Source organism: Rattus norvegicus, unplaced genomic scaffold (assembly GCF_021556685.1).
Source record: "Rattus norvegicus strain SHRSP/BbbUtx unplaced genomic scaffold, alternate assembly SHRSP_T2T unassigned-0000227, whole genome shotgun sequence".
NCBI classification, from domain to species: domain Eukaryota; kingdom Metazoa; phylum Chordata; class Mammalia; order Rodentia; family Muridae; genus Rattus; species Rattus norvegicus.
The window spans coordinates 35001-54282 of record NW_028238937.1 but is presented as its reverse complement, the minus strand read 5'-3'; positions in this window follow the sequence as shown (position 1 = coordinate 54282).

Below are 19282 nucleotides of genomic sequence, written 5' to 3'. Positions count from 1 at the left end.
GAGGAGCTCGACCAGTTGGCCTAGCTTCCCTGTTCCTTTTCCCTCTTCCATGGTATGCTCGATGAAATAAAGTAAACAAATGAAGTTTCTAGTTATGTATTTGTTTGGGAGACCCGAACTATCTCTCAAGAGAGAGTTGCGGGTGTTGGGGATTTAGCTCAGTGGTAGAGCGCTTGCCTAGCAAGCGCAAGGCCCTGGGTTCGGTCCCCAGCTACGGAAAAAGAAAAAAAAAAGAAAAAAAAAAGAAAGAAAGAAAGAAAGAAAGAAAGAAAGAGAGAAAAGAAAAAAAGAAAAGGAAAAAAAAAAGAGAGAGTTGCATCTCCCCGCCGCCCCCCCCCCACACAAGGCCTCCTCCCTGTATGTGGGGGGAGGGGGAGGGGTGGACAGGAGCTAGCTGAGAGGGGGTGGGGTGGGGCGGGGCTGGAGAATATGCAGGTCCCTGAAGGTCAGTCGGGGAAGTACTGCTGCTGCCCTAGCACGCTTCAGTGCCTCTTTAGAGTTTAGAGTTTTCTAAAGTTTTCTGCCTGAAATCAGCGAGTGATGATTTCACTGTGAAATGATGTCTGATCATCGCTCTCGCTGTCCTGTCAGGGCTCCGGCTCCTGGCAAAAGTCTGACTGAAGGAAACCTTAGTTAGACTCACACCCAGCTGTTTGGAAATGGTAATGGAGTTGATAGCACACCCTGGGGGAAAGAGGCAGACTCCCTTTTTGCTCACTCTCAATTCCCAGCCTCGCCCTGCCAGCTCGGGGATTTCTAAGTAAGGGTGAATCTGGACCATATATGTACAGGGTTTGGCGTTTCTGATTCATGTTTAATGTTTAGTTAAATAAAGCTTGTCAAGGGCTGGAGAGATGGCTCCGAGGTTAAGAGCACTCACCGCTCTGCTCTTCCAGAGGTCCTGAGTTCGATTCCACAGAAACCACATGGTGGCTCACAACCCTCTGCAAAGGGATATCCCATGCACTCTACTGCCCTGTGTATGTGAAAAGGGCTTTAGTGTACTCAATGTAAGTGAAAATAAATAAGTAAACCTTTAAAAGAATGAAACAAAATGAAGCTTGCAAAGAAATTGAGCATCTTAAAATGCCAGGCACGTTTATCCGCTCCTTTTATTTTATTTCGTGTGTGGATCACATAACCACAGAGGTGGTTCCCCTTTCCTTAACCTCGACAGCCCAACTGGGACAGAAGTGCAAACTATCATCTACCTATCTGGGAGTGGAGTGGTTGGATACAGGGAGATGGAGCATTTGCAGTTAGTAAAGTTCTGATGTCGGTTTTTATTTCCTTTCATTTTTGGATAGATATCGGGAGCCTTTTTTTTTTTAAGTTCAAATTTTGTTTTCTGTGCAACATTCTGATCATAGTTTCCCATCGCAAAGCTCTTTCCAGATCCTTCCTCCCCATCCACCACCCCGTACTAACCCAGGCCTGCCTTTAGATGTGGTTGATGCATACCCAGGTGAGTCTCCATTGGAGAAAGGACGATATTCCCATCTCCTATGACTGTCAATGGCCGATGACCTAAATGCCAGTGACTTCGGACTTGACTCCATTTTCCCCTCTGAGAACTGGGTTTGGATCTGTTGAACGCAGGCAGGCCCTCGGTTTTGAAACAAACAAACAAACAAACAAACAAACAAACAAGCAAACACACCAAAAAATATTTAAAGCAGGCAACAACTGCCTGCACGCCAAGAGACTGTTGACTCCTCTTTGGAGATAGTACGATGTGAAACTTGCTTAATACAGTAGAGTCCACACAACACAAAGGGAACACTTTAACAAATTATGAAGGAGAGAGGGGGGGGGTATGTTTATCTACCTCCTCTTGTTTCTCAGACTAGAGATTTCATCTTCCTCTGTCTCTCGAGTGCTGGTGGCTTTGCTGCTGGTTTGGGGGGGGGGGTTGGGATAGGGATAGGAAGAGAAAAGGCTTGAGTGCTGATTTTAAAGCTCTCTCTCTCTCTAAAGCTCTCTCTCTCTAAAGCTCTCTCTCTCTCTCCCCCCCTCCTTCTCTCTCTCTTTACACACACACACACACACACACACACACACACACACACACACACACACACACACACACACTGGAGAGGAAGACAGGAAGACCTATCTAGATGCAACGTGAAGAAGGCCTATGTCAGATGAGTTAATGGCTAGGGAACTGTTAGCTGGCTAGTCTGCCATTTTGTTGCAGTTGCTAGTATTATAAGGACACTTTCTCATTGGTTGTTTCTGCTGTTGCTGCCAGAATTCATTACATATTCTGTTAGGCTCTTCTGTGTGATAACACACTCAGAAACCGAACACTGTAGGAGTCAGTCTAACTGCTTTCTTTGTTGTCTAGTTACCCGCAATAATCTTGGACCTGAACTGAACACCCAGCAGCACTTCCCGCACCCACCCATGTATAAGCTTTTATAACCTGGACCACCAACACTAGAGCGACAGGGCAGACAGAGACTATTTGGAACCGGACTTCCATTTTGAGTTTTTGTTTGTGTTCTTGTTTTTTTCTCCTGTCCTGTCCTGTCCTGTCCTGTCCTGTCCTGTCCTGTCCTGTCCTGTCCTCTCTGTCTGTCTGTCTGTCTGTCTGTCTGTCTGTCTGTCTGTCTGTCTGTAAATCCACACATATAGTTCTTTCCACATCTTATATCTCAAAACAAATAATGCTTGCTGTGATCCTCATTTCATTCAAGGGTACTACTCTCTAGACCAGAGGAGCCCCCTTACAATTCTCCACAGGTAGTGATGACCGGAGTGTTCAGTGCGACTAAGCAGGAATTATATGGTTGCCGCCATTATGCTTGATCTTACCGAAGGTAGGGTTGCGGGGCATGGTTGCCACGATGGCGACCAGTAGACCGTGATTGAGGAGACGGAACAATAATTAACCTACAATTCTCCCTCTCTGTCAACTGTTTCTCTGTCACTCTCTGTCTCTCTTCCCTCCTTCCCTCCCCCGTCTCTCAGACCTGAATGAGCATTGGAACTAAAGTAAATGTACATGTGAAAAGAAGCCAGGTGTGGTGCTGCATGTCTTTGATTGCATCACTTGAGAGGTGAAGGTGGGTAGAACTCTGTGAGCAGGCTGCAGACCTGAACCAGGTACTGATTTCCAGGGCTTTTGTGCAAAGACCCCTGACTCAACTAAAGAAATGAGGAGGAAAATAAAGAAACAGATACAATTAACTTGGAATAAACCAAACAAACTAAGAAAAAGGAAAGGCAGTAATGGAGTGGCCTGGCTTACAGAGGAGGGGCAGACATTTATCTGCCATTGCCTCCTCGGTTGAACACACAAACACACGCATGGGGGAGGGGGGAGAGACAGAGACAGAGAGAGACAGAGAGACAGAGAGAGGAAGAGAGACAGAGACAGGGAGACAGAGAGAGAGACAGACACAGAGAGAGAGAGACAGACAGACAGAGACAGAGAGACACAGAAAATTCGATCCCTGTCTCTCTCTCTCTCTCTCTCTCTCTCTCTCTCTCTCTCTCTCATCACAAGCTGAGCTCAGGGACAGTGAGTTCCACACTCACTCAGAGAAAAACTCTGTCTCCCACACGCCTTCAAAATGATCCATTGTACTATTTTAGATTTATGTCTGAGGAGCCCCTCTCCCTCCGCCTCCTCCTGTTACGTTGTAGAAACGTTTAATCCCAAACAGGGCTTCTCTCCTACCCTGCCTTGATGATTCTGTTCCTGGATAAAAGATACACAAGCTTTATTATCTACAGGAAGCCTTAAATAGCACTAGAAGACCTGGGCAGGCAGATATCTACCCTCTAGGTTGTTAGTTTTGGGGGTTTTGTTTGTTTGTTTGTTTTTGTGTTTTTTGTTGTTGTTTTTAATTTTTTTAGATTTGTTTTTTATTTATCTGAGTATGCTGCAGTTATCTTCAGACACACCAGAAGAGATCAATCAGATCTCATTACAGATGGTTGTGAGCCACCATGTGGTTGCTGGCAATTGAACTCAGGACGTCTGGAAGAGCAGTCAGTGCTCTTAACCGCTGAGCCATCTCTCCAGCCCCTGTTGTTGTTTTTTGTTTTGGTCAAAAACCTGGATTCTCGGGGTTGGGGATTTAGCTCAGTGGTAGAGCGCTTGCCTAGCAAGCGCAAGGCCCTGGGAAGAGCAAGGTCCCCAGCTCCGGAAAAAAAGAAAAGAGGAAGAAAAAACAAACAAAACAAACAAAACAAAAAAAACCCTCTGGATTCTCAGGAGCTGTGTGGTGTGTCCTCTTATGTTCTGGTGCCCTCTTCTGGCATGCAGACATATAGGAATCAGAGAGAGCCCACATTTTTGTCCAGGAACAAACAAACTGCCAAACTGCCAAACAAACAACAAAGGATTGTAGGTTTTGACTGGCTCTGTAGGTTTCAGAGAAAGGCAGGGCAGACCTCTGTGAGTTTGGGACTAGACTACTCTACCGAGCAAGTTCCAGGGAGGGATTCCACAGGAGCACAGTGGACTGGACAAAATTTTGACTTTGTAATTTTATTTTTTGCCCAATTGGGATTTATGATTTGATTGTCACAAAACTTATACCTTTCATTTTATTTTATTTTCGGCCAAAATTTCATTTTCAGTTTCACTTCCGATTTAACTTTTAATTTCTTGTCGCGCTTATGTTCGGATCGAGTTAATTCTCTGGGGAGCTGTGCCCTTGCCACTGGTGCTGGCAGAAGGGGATCCCGAGATCTAGAGGTTCTGTGTGGTGGGCTGTGTGGCAGAGGAAAAAAATGAAATTAAGAACATATATAAATCTATGGATTTGTATAAGGAGAAACGTATGGTATGGTGGGAAGATGTAAGGGAGAGAAAAATAAAAAAAAAAGATAGATAGATAGATAGATAGATAGATAGATAGATAGATAGATAGATAGAGTGATTCATGCTCCCAGCCTCCTATGTACAGAGTTCCCCGAGGCGTTTTTACTCGCCAAATAAAGACTGCGGTGTTTCCCAACACACCATGTGAATGTCCGTGGCTGTCGAAATTATTTCATTTATGTTTTTCACGTTTGTCGTCCGTGTCACTTCAAAGGCCATTGTGACTTCAGTCTTGTTATTGATTCATATATGCTTTCTATTTCTTTTCATTTTTCAAAACCTTTTTGTCTAAATTGTATTTGTCATTCACCTTGATTTAAACATTTATTAAAGTCCAGTTTGCCATTTATTCGTATTTACTCGTACTTTATTATTATTTTATAAATTTATTCCATCATTTCGTTTCAGTCGTCTATATTTGCCCTTCCTCTCGTTCCCGCTTTTCTTTTTTTTTCTTTTTTCTTTTTTCTTTTTTCAGAGCTGGGGACTGAACCCAGGGCCTTGCATTTGCTAGGCAAGCACTCTACCACAGAGCTAAATCCCCAACCCCGTCGTTCCCACTTTATGTCTGTTAACATTTAATTGTTTTATCTCCCTTGTCCTTCTGTGTCCCTCGTCTTAATTTCTGCTTTATTGTTTTCTTTTTTTTTTTAATTTATTTATTTAACGCATGTGAGTACACTGTAGCTGTCTTCAGACACACCAGAAGAGGGCATCAGATCTCATTACAGATGGTTGTGAGCCACCATGTGGTTGCTGGGATTTGAACTCAGGACCTCTGGGAGAGCGGTCAGTGCTCTTAACCGCTGAGCCATCTCTCCATCCCATCTGTTTTATTGTTTACATCGCACTTACTCTGTTTTTATGGCGATCTATTAACTTTTTTCCATGTCAGTCGTCGGTATCTGTTGATCACCTTGATTTTTTTTTTTTTTCTTTTTTCTTTTTTTCGGAGCTGGGGACCGAACCCAGGGCCTTACTCTTGCTAGGCAAGCGCTCTACCACTGAGCTAAATCCCCAACCCCGATCACCTTGATTTTTGTTTTATTGTTTATTCACATTGACTCTTTATTCATTATTATTTTTAAGTAAAATAAAATAAATAAAATTTAAATATGGTAAAAATATTTGTTAAACAGATATTAAAAGGGAGGTCTACAGCAGATTTTTAAACTAACGGGCACACACACACACACACACACACACACACACACACACACACACACACACACACACAAATTTCTCCCAGAGGTCCTGAGTTCAATTACCAGCAACCACAAGGTGGCTGACAACCATCTGTAATGGGATCTGATGCTCTCTTCTGGTGTGTCTGAAAATAGCTACAGTGTACTCTTACGCATAAATAAAATAAATAAATCTTTAAAAAAAAAATAAAATATGAGGTTGGCTCTCTTTGCTCCTCTCTTTGCTCTTTTGCTCTTCCTCTCTTCCCCTCTTCCCCTTTGTCCCTTCTCTCCCCATTCCCCTCCCAAATTCTCTCCACGTGCTCATGACTGGCCTTTACTCTCTTCTTCTACCTTTCTTCTCTCATTAAACCTCTCCGTGGAGGGGGAGGGGTGTGTGTGTGAGTGGGGGGAGGGGGGAATGAGGTTGACCAGTCTTCCTGTGTAACAGAGGTTTAAAAGGAGGCTGGTCGACAAAACGTTTTTTTTGTGGTTTTTATCTCTCTCTCTCTCTCTCTCTCTCTCTCTCTCTCTCTCTCTCTCTCTCTCTCTTTCTCTCTCTCTCTCTTAATCAACTCGGAAGTCGATCTGCTGTCCCTTTTATTAAAAGCCAAAGTATTAAGTGGCGAGCCGATGTTTCAACTTTCACCATTCTGTTCCTTTCACCAAAAAGAGGGGGTTCTTTGGCTTTTCCTTTCCTTTTTGAAACAAAACGAAAGGAGGAGCTCGACCAGTTGGCCTAGCTTCCCTGTTCCTTTTCCCTCTTCCACGGTATGCTCGATGAAATAAAGTAAATAAATGAAGTTTCTAGTTATGTATTTGTTTGGGAGACCCGAACTCTCTCTCAAGAGAGAGTTGCATCTTCCCGCTGCCGCCCCCCCCCCCCACACACACACAAGGCCTCCTCCCTGTATGTGGGGGGGAGGGGGAGGGGTGGACAGGAGCTAGCTGAGAGGGGGTGGGGTGGGGCGGGGCTGGAGAATATGCAGGTCCCTGAAGGTCAGTCGGGGAAGTACTGCCGCTGCCCTAGCACGCTTCAGTGCCTCTTTAGAGTTTAGAGTTTTCTAAAGTTTTCTGCCTGAAATCAGCGAGTGATGATTTCACTGTGAAATGATGTCTGATCATCGCTCTCGCTGTCCTGTCAGGGCTCCGGCTCCTGGCAAATGTCTGACTGAAGGAAACCTTAGTTAGACTCACACCCAGCTGTTTGGAAATGGTAATGGAGTTGATAGCACACCCTGGGGGAAAGAGGCAGACTCCCTTTTTGCTCACTCTCAATTCCCAGCCTCGCCCTGCCAGCTCGGGGATTTCTAAGTAAGGGTGAATCTGGACCATATATGTACAGGGTTTGGCGTTTCTGATTCATGTTTAATGTTTAGTTAAATAAAGCTTGTCAAGGGCTGGAGAGATGGCTCTCCACAGAGGTGGTTCCCCTTTTCTTAACCCAACTGGGACAGAAGTGCAAACTATCATCTACCTATCTGGGAGTGGAGTGGTTGGATACAGGGAGATGGAGCATTTGCAGTTAGTAAAGTTCTGCTGTCGGTTTTGTTTTGTTTTGTTTTGTTTTGTTTTGTTTTGTTTTGTTTTGTTTTGTTTCCTTTCATTTTTGGATAGATTTTTTGGATAGCCTTTTTTTTTTTTTCTTTTTAAATACAAATTTTGTTTTCTGTGCAACATTCTGATCATAGTTTCCCATCGCAAAGCTCTTTCCAGATCCTTCCTCCCCATCCACCACCCCGTACTAACCCAGGCCTGCCCTTAGATGTGGTTGATGCATACCCAGGTGAGTCTCCATTGGAGAAAGGACGATATTCCCATCTCCTATGACTGTCAATGGCCGATGACCTAAATGCCAGTGACTTCGGACTTGACTCCATTTTCCCCTCTGAGAACTGGGTTTGGATCTGTTGAACGCAGGCAGGCCCTCGGTTTTGAAACAAACAAACAAACAAACAAACAAACAAACAAACAAACACACCAAAAAATATTTAAAGCAGGCAACAACTGCCTGCACGCCAAGAGACTGTTGACTCCTCTTTGGAGATAGTACGATGTGAAACTTGCTTAATAAAGTAGAGTCCACACAACACAAAGGGAACACTTTAACAAATTATGAAGGAGAGAGGGGGGGGTATGTTTATCTACCTCCTCTTGTTTCTCAGACTAGAGATTTCATCTTCCTCTGTCTCTCGAGTGCTGGTGGCTTTGCTGCTGGTTTCGGGGGGGGGATTGGGATAGGGATAGGAAGAGAAAAGGCTTGAGTGCTGATTTTAAAGCTCTCTCTCTCTCTAAAGCTCTCTCTCTCTAAAGCTCTCTCTCTCTCTCTCCCCCCCTCCTTCTCTCTCTCTTTACACACACACACACACACACACACACACACACACACACACACACACACACACTCACTTCCTAGGATGAAAGAAAAGAAATGAAAAGGAAGGCACCCATGGTGATGCATGACTTTGATCTCACTTTGGTCTCAGCACTGGAGAGGAAGATAGGAAGACCTATCTAGATGCAACGTGAAGAAGGCCTATGTCAGATGAGTTAATGGCTAGGGAACTGTTAGCTGGCTAGTCTGCCATTTTGTTGCAGTTGCTAATATTATAAGGACACTTTCTCATTGGTTGTTTCTGCTGTTGCTGCCAGAATTCATTACATATTCTGTTAGGCTCTTCTGTGTGATAACACACTCAGAAACCGAACACTGTTGAAGTCAGTCTAACTGCTTTCTTTGTTGTCTAGTTACCCGCAATAATCTTGGACCTGAACTGAACACCCAGCAGCACTTCCCGCACCCACCCATGTATAAGCTTTTATAACCTGGACCACCAACACTAGAGCGACAGGGCAGACAGAGACTATTTGGAACCGGACTTCCATTTTGAGTTTTTGTTTGTGTTCTTGTTTTTTTCTCCTGTCCTGTCCTGTCCTGTCCTGTCCTGTCCTGTCCTATCCTGTCCTCTCTGTCTGTATGTATGTCTGTCTGTCTGTCTGTCTGTCTGTCTGTCTGTCTGTCTGTCTGTCTGTAAATCCACACATATAGTTCTTTCCACATCTTATATCTCAAAACAAATAATGCTTGCTGTGATCCTCATTTCATTCAAGGGTACTACTCTCTAGACCAGAGGAGCCCCCTTACAATTCTCCACAGGTAGTGATGACCGGAGTGTTCAGTGCGACTAAGCAGGAATTATATGGTTGCCGCCATTATGCTTGATCTTACCGAAGGTAGGGTTGCGGGGCATGGTTGCCACGATGGCGACCAGTAGACCGTGATTGAGGAGACGGAACAATAATTAACCTACAATTCTCCCTCTCTGTCAACTGTTTCTCTGTCACTCTCTGTCTCTCTTCCCTCCTTCCCTCCCCCGTCTCTCAGACCTGAATGAGCATTGGAACTAAAGTAAATGTACATGTGAAAAGAAGCCAGGTGTGGTGCTGCATGTCTTTGATTGCATCACTTGAGAGGTGAAGGTGGGTAGAACTCTGTGAGCAGGCTGCAGACCTGATCCAGGTACTGATTTCCAGGGCTTTTGTGCAAAGACCCCTGACTCAACTAAAGAAATGAGGAGGAAAATAAAGAAACAGATACAATTAACTTGGAATAAACCAAACAAACTAAGAAAAAGGAAAGGCAGTAATGGAGTGGCCTGGCTTACAGAGGAGGGGCAGACATTTATCTGCCATTGCCTCCTCTGTTGAACACACAAACACAGGCGCCGAGAGAGCGAGAGAGCGAGAGAGCGAGAGAGCGAGAGAGCGAGAGAGCGAGAGAGCGAGAGAGCGAGAGAGCGAGAGAGAGAGAGAGAGAGAGAGAGAGAGAGAGAGAGAGAGAGAGATCTGTTAATCTGTTTGTCTCCCTCCCCTAGTTTTTCAGACAGGGTTTCTTTATGAAAAGAAAGAAACTGGTAGCTGTAGGCTGGTAGCTGCTGGCTGTTAAAGGTCTAGGTAAAACAATGTGATGGCCTAAGAGGAAAATAAAGAAACAGATACAATTAACTGTTAAGGCCTAGATGCCGTGTGAATGAGGCCTACATCAGATTGGTTAAGATAACTGTCACCTGGCTAGCCTGCCATTTTAATATTGCAAGGACGCCTTCTCATAGGTTGTTTCTGCTGTCACTGCCAGAGTTCATTACATATTCTGTTAGGTTCTGTATGACACACACTCAGAAACCAAACATTGTAGAATCCAGTGTGTCCTTGAGTGCGTGTCTACAATGCGTGCGTGCGTGCGTGCGTGCGTGCGTCTGTGCATGCGTGTGTCCATGGCCATGCTAGAGCCCACCCCAGATTTGTGTTTCAGAGATCTTTACTTATTTATTTTTCCTGCCTTGGCTTGTGTAGGCACTAAGTCACCACACTTCCCGAAAAACAAAATGAAACAAAACAAAACAAAATCCACCAACAAATGGACCAAACCCAAACCCCAAGCCAAACAAACAAATATTCCTGCCTGCCTGTCTGTCTATCAGGGCTACAACAGAGAGAAGTGGAATCTTGAATGAACAAAACTAGAATACCTAAGTCTGCCTGTTTCCCCTCTTCCCACCCTCCCCTGCCCCCCAGCCCATCCCCTAGAGCTGGTCTAGCATGTTCTCTGACCCTGGGGGTGCGGTGAACCGGCCTGCTTTGCTAAACTCTGTAGTGTATAAACTTGGTAACTCTAGAAAGCAGGAGCTGAAAATGTGCAGATAAGGTGGTGGTCGAGCTGTGTGTGTGTTGGTGTGGGAGGGAGACTGCTTCGGTAACTGCTGCTTTTCAATGTCCGGCTGAAACTCTGTGCTTATGATGTATCTTTTGGTTTATTCGATTTTACTTACTGTCTATTGGGTTTGCATTTGATTTTTATTGATTTTATTGATATTTATGTTTAACTATTTTGACCTGGCTAAATGACTGACTGACTGACTGACTGACTAAGTCTACCTGGCATACAGGAGGAATTCAAGGACGAACGATTGTTTAAGTATGACAAAAATAAGTAAGTAAGTAAGTAAGTAAGTAAGTAAGTAAGTAAGTAAGGGGGTTGGGGATTTAGCTCAGTGGTAGAGCGCTTGCCTAGCAAGTGCAAGGCCCTGGGTTCTGTCCCCAGCTCCGAAAAAAAAGAAAGAAAAAAAAGTAAGTAAGTAAGTAAGTAAGTAAGTAAGTAAATAAATAAATAAATAAATAAATAAATAAATACGATCATTTAGAAGTAATATAGGCAGAAGGAGAACATGTGGCTGTGGATGGTCTGAGGCTTCTGGCTGCTTTTGGGTGCCTCTTCACCTTTCTGCACGTGCAAACTGAGTTTAATTAAGTTCTGTTTCCCTAGAGGCTGGGAAAGGGAGAAACAGAAGTGACCTGGAACATCAGGGCTAATGGCCGGCTGCCTCCATCTTGGTGAGGTCAGGTGTCAGCCAAGCTGGCTGACAACCATCCACAGTTGAATCCAAAGTGCCCAAATGGGACACTATAACAAATCATGTATACAGATTTGTGTATATAGAAAACATTTTTCCTTTCTCTTCTTTTCTTTTCTTGAGAAATTCAGCTGGTCCTGATGTCTTTCCCTCGGTGTGTCCCTCTGTCATCTCTCTCTCTCTGTCTCTTTGTCTTACTGTCTCTGTCTGTCTCTGTCTGTCTCTGTCTCTGTCTCTCTCTCTGTGTGTGTGTGTGTGTGTGTGTGTGTGTGTGTGTGTGTGTGTGTGTGTTCCTTAATCTCAGCAGCACTACTCATCCAATCGATTTTTCCTCTCCCCTTGTCTCCTTCACATGGCTATTACCCCACCTTAAACAGCACTAGAAGAGCCTGGCAGGCAGATATCTACCCTCTATGCTGTCAGAATTTTTTTTTTTTTTTTTAAAGTCAAAACCTGGATTCTCAGGAGCCATGTGGTGTGTCCTCCTAGGTTCTGGTGCCCTCTTCTGGCATGCAGACATATAGTCAGCAGAGAGAGCTGTGTGGGTGGCCGAGGCAGGCAGAGTGGACCTCTGTGAGCTTGAGGCTAGATAAGTCTACGGAGCAAGTTCCATGACTGCCTGGGCTATACCAAAAGAAACGTACCTTGAGGCAAAACAAAACAAAGCAGAAAAGGTTCTGCTTTTATTTTACAGACATGTGTTCTCTCTAGTCCTATTGACTATAGAAGTTTGATCATGAAGTCACATTGATTTTTATTACAGAGTTTATTTGTGTGTGTGTGTGTGAGAGAGAGAGAGAGAGAGAGAGAGAGAGAGTTTTTTCTTTAATCTTCAAACATATTTTTTATTGTTTATTTATTTTATGAGCACACTGTCACTGTCTTCAACACACAAGGAGAGGATTCCATTACAGATGGTTGTGAGCCACCATGTGGTTGCTGGGATTTGAACTAAGGATCTCTGGAAGAGCAGTCAGTGCTCTTCACCGCTGAGCCGTCTCTCCAGCCCTGAAACAATATCTTGAATAAACAATAACAAAAACACTAAAACTAAGTCTGCCAGTTTTCCTCTTTCTTTCTCTCTCTCTCTCTCTCTCTCTCTCTCTCTCTCTCCCTCCCTCCCTCCCTCCCTTCCTTCTTTCTTCCTTTCTTTCTTTTTCTTCAGATAGGATTTCTTAGTGAATGATATTTATGTTGATATAAATTTTTTACGTACTTTTGACTGGCTAACTAACTAGCTAAGTCTGCCTGTCCTAAAGAAGGAGTTCCCCTGCCACAACTAAATACGTGCATAGAAAAAAAAATATATAATTATTAACTTGGGATGAAACTAATGTAACAAGCAAGCAAACAAACGCACAAGCAAACAAAGTAGGGATGGTGGTGCTGGGTGCCTGGTATATGGGAGATGGGAGACCTGTGGTCTAGAGCGTCCAGAGCTCTGGCCTCCATACTCTGGACTGCATTCTCTCTAGCAATCTTCCCAAAGTGGCTGTATTTAACCATGTTTTTATTTTTTAAATTGGCTCTCTCTCTCTCTCTGTCTCTCTGTCTCTCTGTCTCTGTCTCTCTCTCTTTCTCCCTCCCTCCCTCCCTCCCTCCCTCCCTCCCTCCCCCCACCACACACACAGAGGCACGTGTGAACAAGGGAATGCAAATGCACAAAATAAGTATGTTTTGATCAGAGTGAAAACAAATCACGGGAATTTTAACCATTCCACCATCATTCCACCATTCTTTTAATTTACTCTCTGTGTTTAGTCTTCCAAAGAGGGTGGCAGGTGTGTGGTTTGGTGAGTGCCGGCTGGCGGTGGCAGCGAGGAACAGAGAACAACAACAACCCCCCTCCCCCCCATCGGGATCGGTGGAGGGTTTTAAAAATGAGTGAGCCATTTAAAAATGGTGTGGAACTGAGGTCGCCGCCACCCTCCCCTCACGACGGAGTTTGGACGCTCCCTTTTCCTAACTGTGCCTGTTCCTTGCTAATTGTTAACCGATTCGAGAGTGCATGTCCTTTCACTTAGAGGTGGCCTGTTTTCACCGCTCCGTCCTACTTTCCTTTTCTGGGTGCCTGAGGGGGTTGGCCCCGAGTCCATCCCGCGTTCACTGTGTTCCGGCGGGACAACCGGGACCGTTTGTGCCATTCGGGAGAAGTGGTGGGTACCTGCCCCGTTGTGCGTGGGTGAGTGTCCCCCTGAGCTAGGGAGGTCACTCCGGAGAGACGGAATGAGTGTGTGTGGCGGCGGCGGCGCGTGACAGTCTGTATTGGTTTGCTTGATCGAGATCGCTGTCGGGCGACACCTAGTGGCGACAAGTTTCCGCAACGCTCCTGTCCCCCGGTTGGTGACAAAGGACGGGGAAGTGCCTGTGGTGAGCCGGCCAGGGTGAGAGGGTGACAGGCAAGCAGGCGGGTGCGCGACGGAGACGCCGTCCTGTCTGGGGACCATCTCTAGCTAGGAGGTTGTACCTGGAGAACTTCAGGGGAGGAGGGTGGCTGTACGACCTATTGGGACACAAGGAGGGGTTGGTGGCAGCTGGATGAGGTCGACCAGAAGGCTTGGGCCCCGTCCCGGATTTTTTTTTTTTTTTTCCAATTTTTTTTTTTTTAATTTTTTATTTTATTTTATTTTATTTTTTTTTTATTTCTTCCCTCCTCTCCGGTCCCAGCCAGCGGGACCATAGACACTTTTGAGGCCGAGAGGGTGCTGTGTCCCCGGCCTCCGAGCCGAGGTGGCCCGGCTAGGGGGCGCCACGGAGTTTTTTTTTTTTTTTTCTTTTCCAGGAGTCCCTTCGGTCCCAGCCAGCGGGACCATAGACACTTTTGAGGCCGAGAGGGTGCTGTGTCCCCGGCCTCCGAGCCGAGGTGGCCCGGCTAGGTGGCGCCACGGATTTTTTTCTTTTTCTTTTCCAGGAGTCCCTTCGGTCCCTGATAGCGGGAGCCTGGACCTCTGAGGCCGAGAGGGTGCTGTGTCCCCGGCCTCCGAGCCGAGGTGGCCCGGCTAGGGGGCGCCACGGAGTTTTTTTTTTTTTTTTTTTCTTTTCCAGGAGTCCCTTCGGTCCCAGCCAGCGGGACCATAGACACTTTTGAGGCCGAGAGGGTGCTGTGTCCCCGGCCTCCGAGCCGAGGTGGCCCGGCTAGGTGGCGCCACGGATTTTTTTTTTTTCTTTTCCAGGAGTCCCTTCGGTCCCTGATAGCGGGAGCCTGGACCTCTGAGGCCGAGAGGGTGCTGTGTCCCCGGCCTCCGAGCCGAGGTGGCCCGGCTAGGGGGCGCCACGGAGTTTTTTTTTTTTTTTTCTTTTCCAGGAGTCCCTTCGGTCCCTGATAGCGGGAGCCTGGACCTCTGAGGCCGAGAGGGTGCTGTGTCCCCGGCCTCCGAGCCGAGGTGGCCCGGCTAGGGGGCGCCACGGAGTTTTTTTTTTTTTTCTTTTTCTTTTCCAGGAGTCCCTTCGGTCCCTGATAGCGGGAGCCTGGACCTCTGAGGCCGAGAGGGTGCTGTGTCCCCGGCCTCCGAGCCGAGGTGGCCCGGCTAGGGGGCGCCACGGAGTTTTTTTTTTTTTTTCTTTTTCTTTTCCAGGAGTCCCTTCGGTCCCTGATAGCGGGAGCCTGGACCTCTGAGGCCGAGAGGGTGCTGTGTCCCCGGCCTCCGAGCCGAGGTGGCCCGGCTAGGGGGCGCCACGGAGTTTTTTTTTTTTTTTTTTTCTTTTCCAGGAGTCCCTTCGGTCCCAGCCAGCGGGACCATAGACACTTTTGAGGCCGAGAGGGTGCTGTGTCCCCGGCCTCCGAGCCGAGGTGGCCCGGCTAGGTGGCGCCACGGATTTTTTTTTTTTTCTTTTCCAGGAGTCCCTTCGGTCCCTGATAGCGGGAGCCTGGACCTCTGAGGCCGAGAGGGTGCTGTGTCCCCGGCCTCCGAGCCGAGGTGTCCCGGCTAGGGGGCGCCTCCGAGACTTTATTTTTTCCAGGATCCTCCCCGGTCCCTGCCAGCGGGAGCATGGACTTCTGAGGCCGAGGGGAAGCTGTGTTCCAGGCTATCTACCATGGCCTCCTCGGTCTGTGAGCACTCAGGGTTCTAAGGTCGACCAGTTGTTCCTTTGCGGTCCGGTTCTCTTTCTACATGGGGACCTCTTGGGGACACGTCACCGAACATGACTTCCAGACGTTCCGTGTGGCCTGTCATGTTTATCCCTGTGTCTTTTACACTTTTCATCTTTGCTATCTGTCCTTATTGTACCTGGAGATATATGCTGACACGCTGTCCTTTTGACTCTTTTTGTCATTAAAGGACGTTGGAAGAGGCTTGCACCAAGGCTGTTTGCTTGTCCAGCCCTAGCTCTTTTCTTCTGCGCATGGGCCTCTTCGATGCTTGAAGCTTAGCGTCCCCCCATGAGTACGCGCTTCCTGCTTTCCCGTGCTTGCTTGCCTGTGCTCTGTGGGGCAGCTTTATGACAACCGTCCCGCGTGTCAGGCGTTCCCGATTTCCCCGTGGTGGTTGTCGTCCGTTACCGGTAGGAGTCGTTGGTGCCGAGTGCGACTGGAAGGGTTTTCCCGTTTGGTGCTAGTGACCCCCTGGCGTGCTCCTCTGCGGCCGACCGGTTTTTTTATTTGTTTTTTTTTTTTTGTTTTTTGTTTTTTTTTTTTTTTGTTTTTTGGAAGGAGTTCCCGAACCTCCGCTGCTTGGTGGTGTGTCCCTTTCTTTCCTGCTGTGTGCCTCCCGAGTTGCACCTTTTCTCCTTCGAAGGGGATTTTATTTTTTTATTTTTATTTTTTATTTTTTATTTTTATTTTTTTTTGAAGGAGTTCCCGAACCTCCGCTGCCCGTTGAGTCCCGTTCTTCCACGCCACGTGCCTCCCGAGTGCAACGCTTCCTTTTTTTTCTCGCCCTCGAGAAGGGTAAATTTTTTTTTTTGTGTGTGTGGCAGTGTTAGCGACTTCTTCCCGTGCTCTCTCTCGCTCTTCTCGCTCGTATTCCCGTCCAGTGCGTTGTTAGAAAGCTCTCACGCCCGTTGTTCCCGATGCATGGCGTGTCTCGCTCCCGTTGGATCGATGTGGTGCTGCCGCGTTCTCTTCGGGCCGGGGCCTAAGCCGCGCCAGGCGAGGGACGGACATTCATGGCGAATGGTCATTCAGCGCGAATGGCGACCGCTCTTCTCGTTCTGCCAGCGGGCCCCTCGTCTCTCCTCCCCATTCCTTTGCAGGGTGGTGTGTGGAAGTCAGGGGTGCGGCTGTCCGGCACGAGCGCTGACCCGCGCACACTTGTTGCTGTGGTTCGCGGTGTCCCTGTGGACGTGTCGGGGGCGCTTGCCCCCACGCCGTTCACTGCTTCGCGGCCCTCTTCCCCCGTGCCGGGGGAAGGTGGTAGACCCGCTGCGGTGCATACCCTTCCCGAATGGTGTGTGCACGCGCCCTGCTTCGTGTGAGCCTTGCGGTGCTCCTGGAGCGTTCCGGGCTTTGACCACCAAGGTGCCCGCTTCTGAGTTGGCGGTGGCGCTTCCCGCTCCCCGGCGTGCCTCCTGTGCTCCATGGTGCTTGTGCCTTTACGCTTTCCCTTGTCCTAGTTGCCGGCTTTCTGCACGGTGACAGAAAGGGGGGGGGTCGAGGAGTTGAGTGTGCGGTTAAAAGGCTCCTTCCGTTGGGTGAGCGCCCACCCCGTGCCTATGTTTTTGGTGCCTTCACCCGCGGGCCCTGCGCGGTTAGGGTGGTGCTGAGCGATCGCGGCTGGCCCTTTTTAAAGACCGGACTCCCTCAAGTCAAGGCTCCTCCTTTGTGTGCGCCTTGAAGAGGCCTGGCTCTCGGCGGGGACCTGTCGCAGGTCCCCCCGGTCCGCGAATGCTCAAGAAGACCCCGGAGAAAGAGACCTTTGCCGATACCGCAGACCCCCCACCAGCTGGCGCGTGGTCCTTCCCGTTCTGTCCCGCGCCTGTTGCTCGTTTCCCGTTGCGTGCACGGAGCCCTTGGCTGCTCGTCGGTGTTGGGTTCGTCCCGCCCTCAGTGAGGAATTTGCCTTCTCTAGCTATCTTCGGAAAGGGCTTTACGATCTCCGAGGGGCTTCTCCCGGATGGTCCCCTCGGCTGCCCGCCCTGACCTCAGCCTTCTGCGCGCAGCGTTTGCTCTCTCGCCTACCGCGACCCGCGCCTCCCCGCTCCGAGTACGAGGAGGGATCACGCGGGACGGGGCTCTGTCGACCTGCCGCTGTGCGGAGCTTGTGGGGGAGATTGGGTTTCTGGTGGCAGGTGGCGGGGAAGGGCCGTGCACACGCCCGCGTGCGCGGTACCCCCCTCACCGCGAGGGGTCGTCGCGGGACGGGTGGGTTTGGAAGGGCGGCGGTGGGCTCCCGGTCCCACCCGCCTCCGTTTCCCCCCGTGCCCTCCGTCGCGTGTGCGTCCCTCCCACGCGCGTCCACGTCCCGGCCACTCTCGCGGCGAGGTCGTGTCGCGTGTGGTGCGTGCCGCGTGCTCTCGGGCGTCTGCGGTTGCCGCCTCGTCCCCCCCTTCCACGGCAGCGTTCCCACGGCCGGTGGAGATCGCGGGAGCCGTCCTACCCCCCCTTCCCCCTCCGCGGGGCTCTTGAGGGTCCGTGAACCGCGGGGTTGGCCTCGCTCTCGGGGGCGGACTTCTTATTTGGGGGAACCGGCGGTCGGCCGCGTCCGGCGCGTCGTCGGACGTTGGGACCCGCTGCCACGCGGGGGTCTTCGTCGGTTGGCGTCGGCGTCTGCCTCGGTTCTCTCTCGCGTCGGCTGGCGTCTCCTCGGGCTCCCGGGGGTTGTCCGTTGGTTTCGGGTCGGCTCGGTGCCGCGGGCGTGGCGGGACTGCTCCGGGTTGGGTGCAGTGTGATTCCCGCCGGCTTGGCTCGCGTGCCCGGTCGCCGCCCGAGCGGCCTCCCGGTCCCTTGTGAGGCGTCTCCCGCGGGGGGTGCCGCTGCGGCCCGCCCTGCCGTCGACGGTCCTCGTTCTGTCGGTTCGCTCCCCCTCCCCGCCCGCCGGCGTTCCTTTCTCTCTCGCTCCTCGTCTGGCCGACCCGCGGCCGTGCTGCCGGGCCCCTCCTCACGGGGGGGCAGCCGGGCGCGCACGGGTCCCGGGGCGGTCGCGGGGTGCCTGGGGGGAAGGGCCGCCCGGCGGGCGGGAGGAAGTTGCGGTTTGAAGGGCGTCCCGGCCGCCGCGGCCGTGGCGGCGCGTCTCGCCTGGTCTCTTGGAGGCGTGTGCGGGGGGAAAGACGCCCCGCGAGGCGTAGAGGAGAAAGAGGCTTTAGTGGCTGTCGCCCACGCCGGTCCGTGGGGCCTGTTGGCTGAGGGTGCGTCTGCGCGGGGGCCCGTCCGGCCCCGCCGTCCTCTGGGAAGGCGTGCGTCGGGGGAAAGCTGCCGGGGTGCCAAGGTGGGCGCCTGGGCGTTGAGTCGAACCCGTGTGCGCGTCCCGGTGTGGCGGTGGGGGCTCCGGTCGGTGTCTCTCCCCCTCGCTGCCCCGAGGCCCGGCCTCCCTTCCGACGCGGGCTCGGCCCCCCTCTCTCCCCCCTCGCGGGGTCAGAGTCGCTCGTCGACCTCCTCCCCTCCTCCTCCACCTGTCCGCGCGAGGGCGTTGCCGCCGCGTGTCAGGCGTTGGGCCCGTCCTCATCCTCCGCTTCTCGCCCGGGGTCGGCCGCCGTCCGGTCTCCCGCCGCTCCCCGTTGGCGTGGTCTCCCTCCCGCCGGTTCACGGTCCTCCGACCCCGCCCGAGGGGGTCGGGGGTGGTTTCCCCGTCTCCCCGGCGTTGCGCCTCGCTTGCCCGTGTGCTTTGGGGGTGGGCCCGCTGCGGCCCCCGCCCGCCCGTGAGCCCCGGCCGCATCCGCCGGCGCGGCCGCGCCCGGTATGGTCCGCGGCG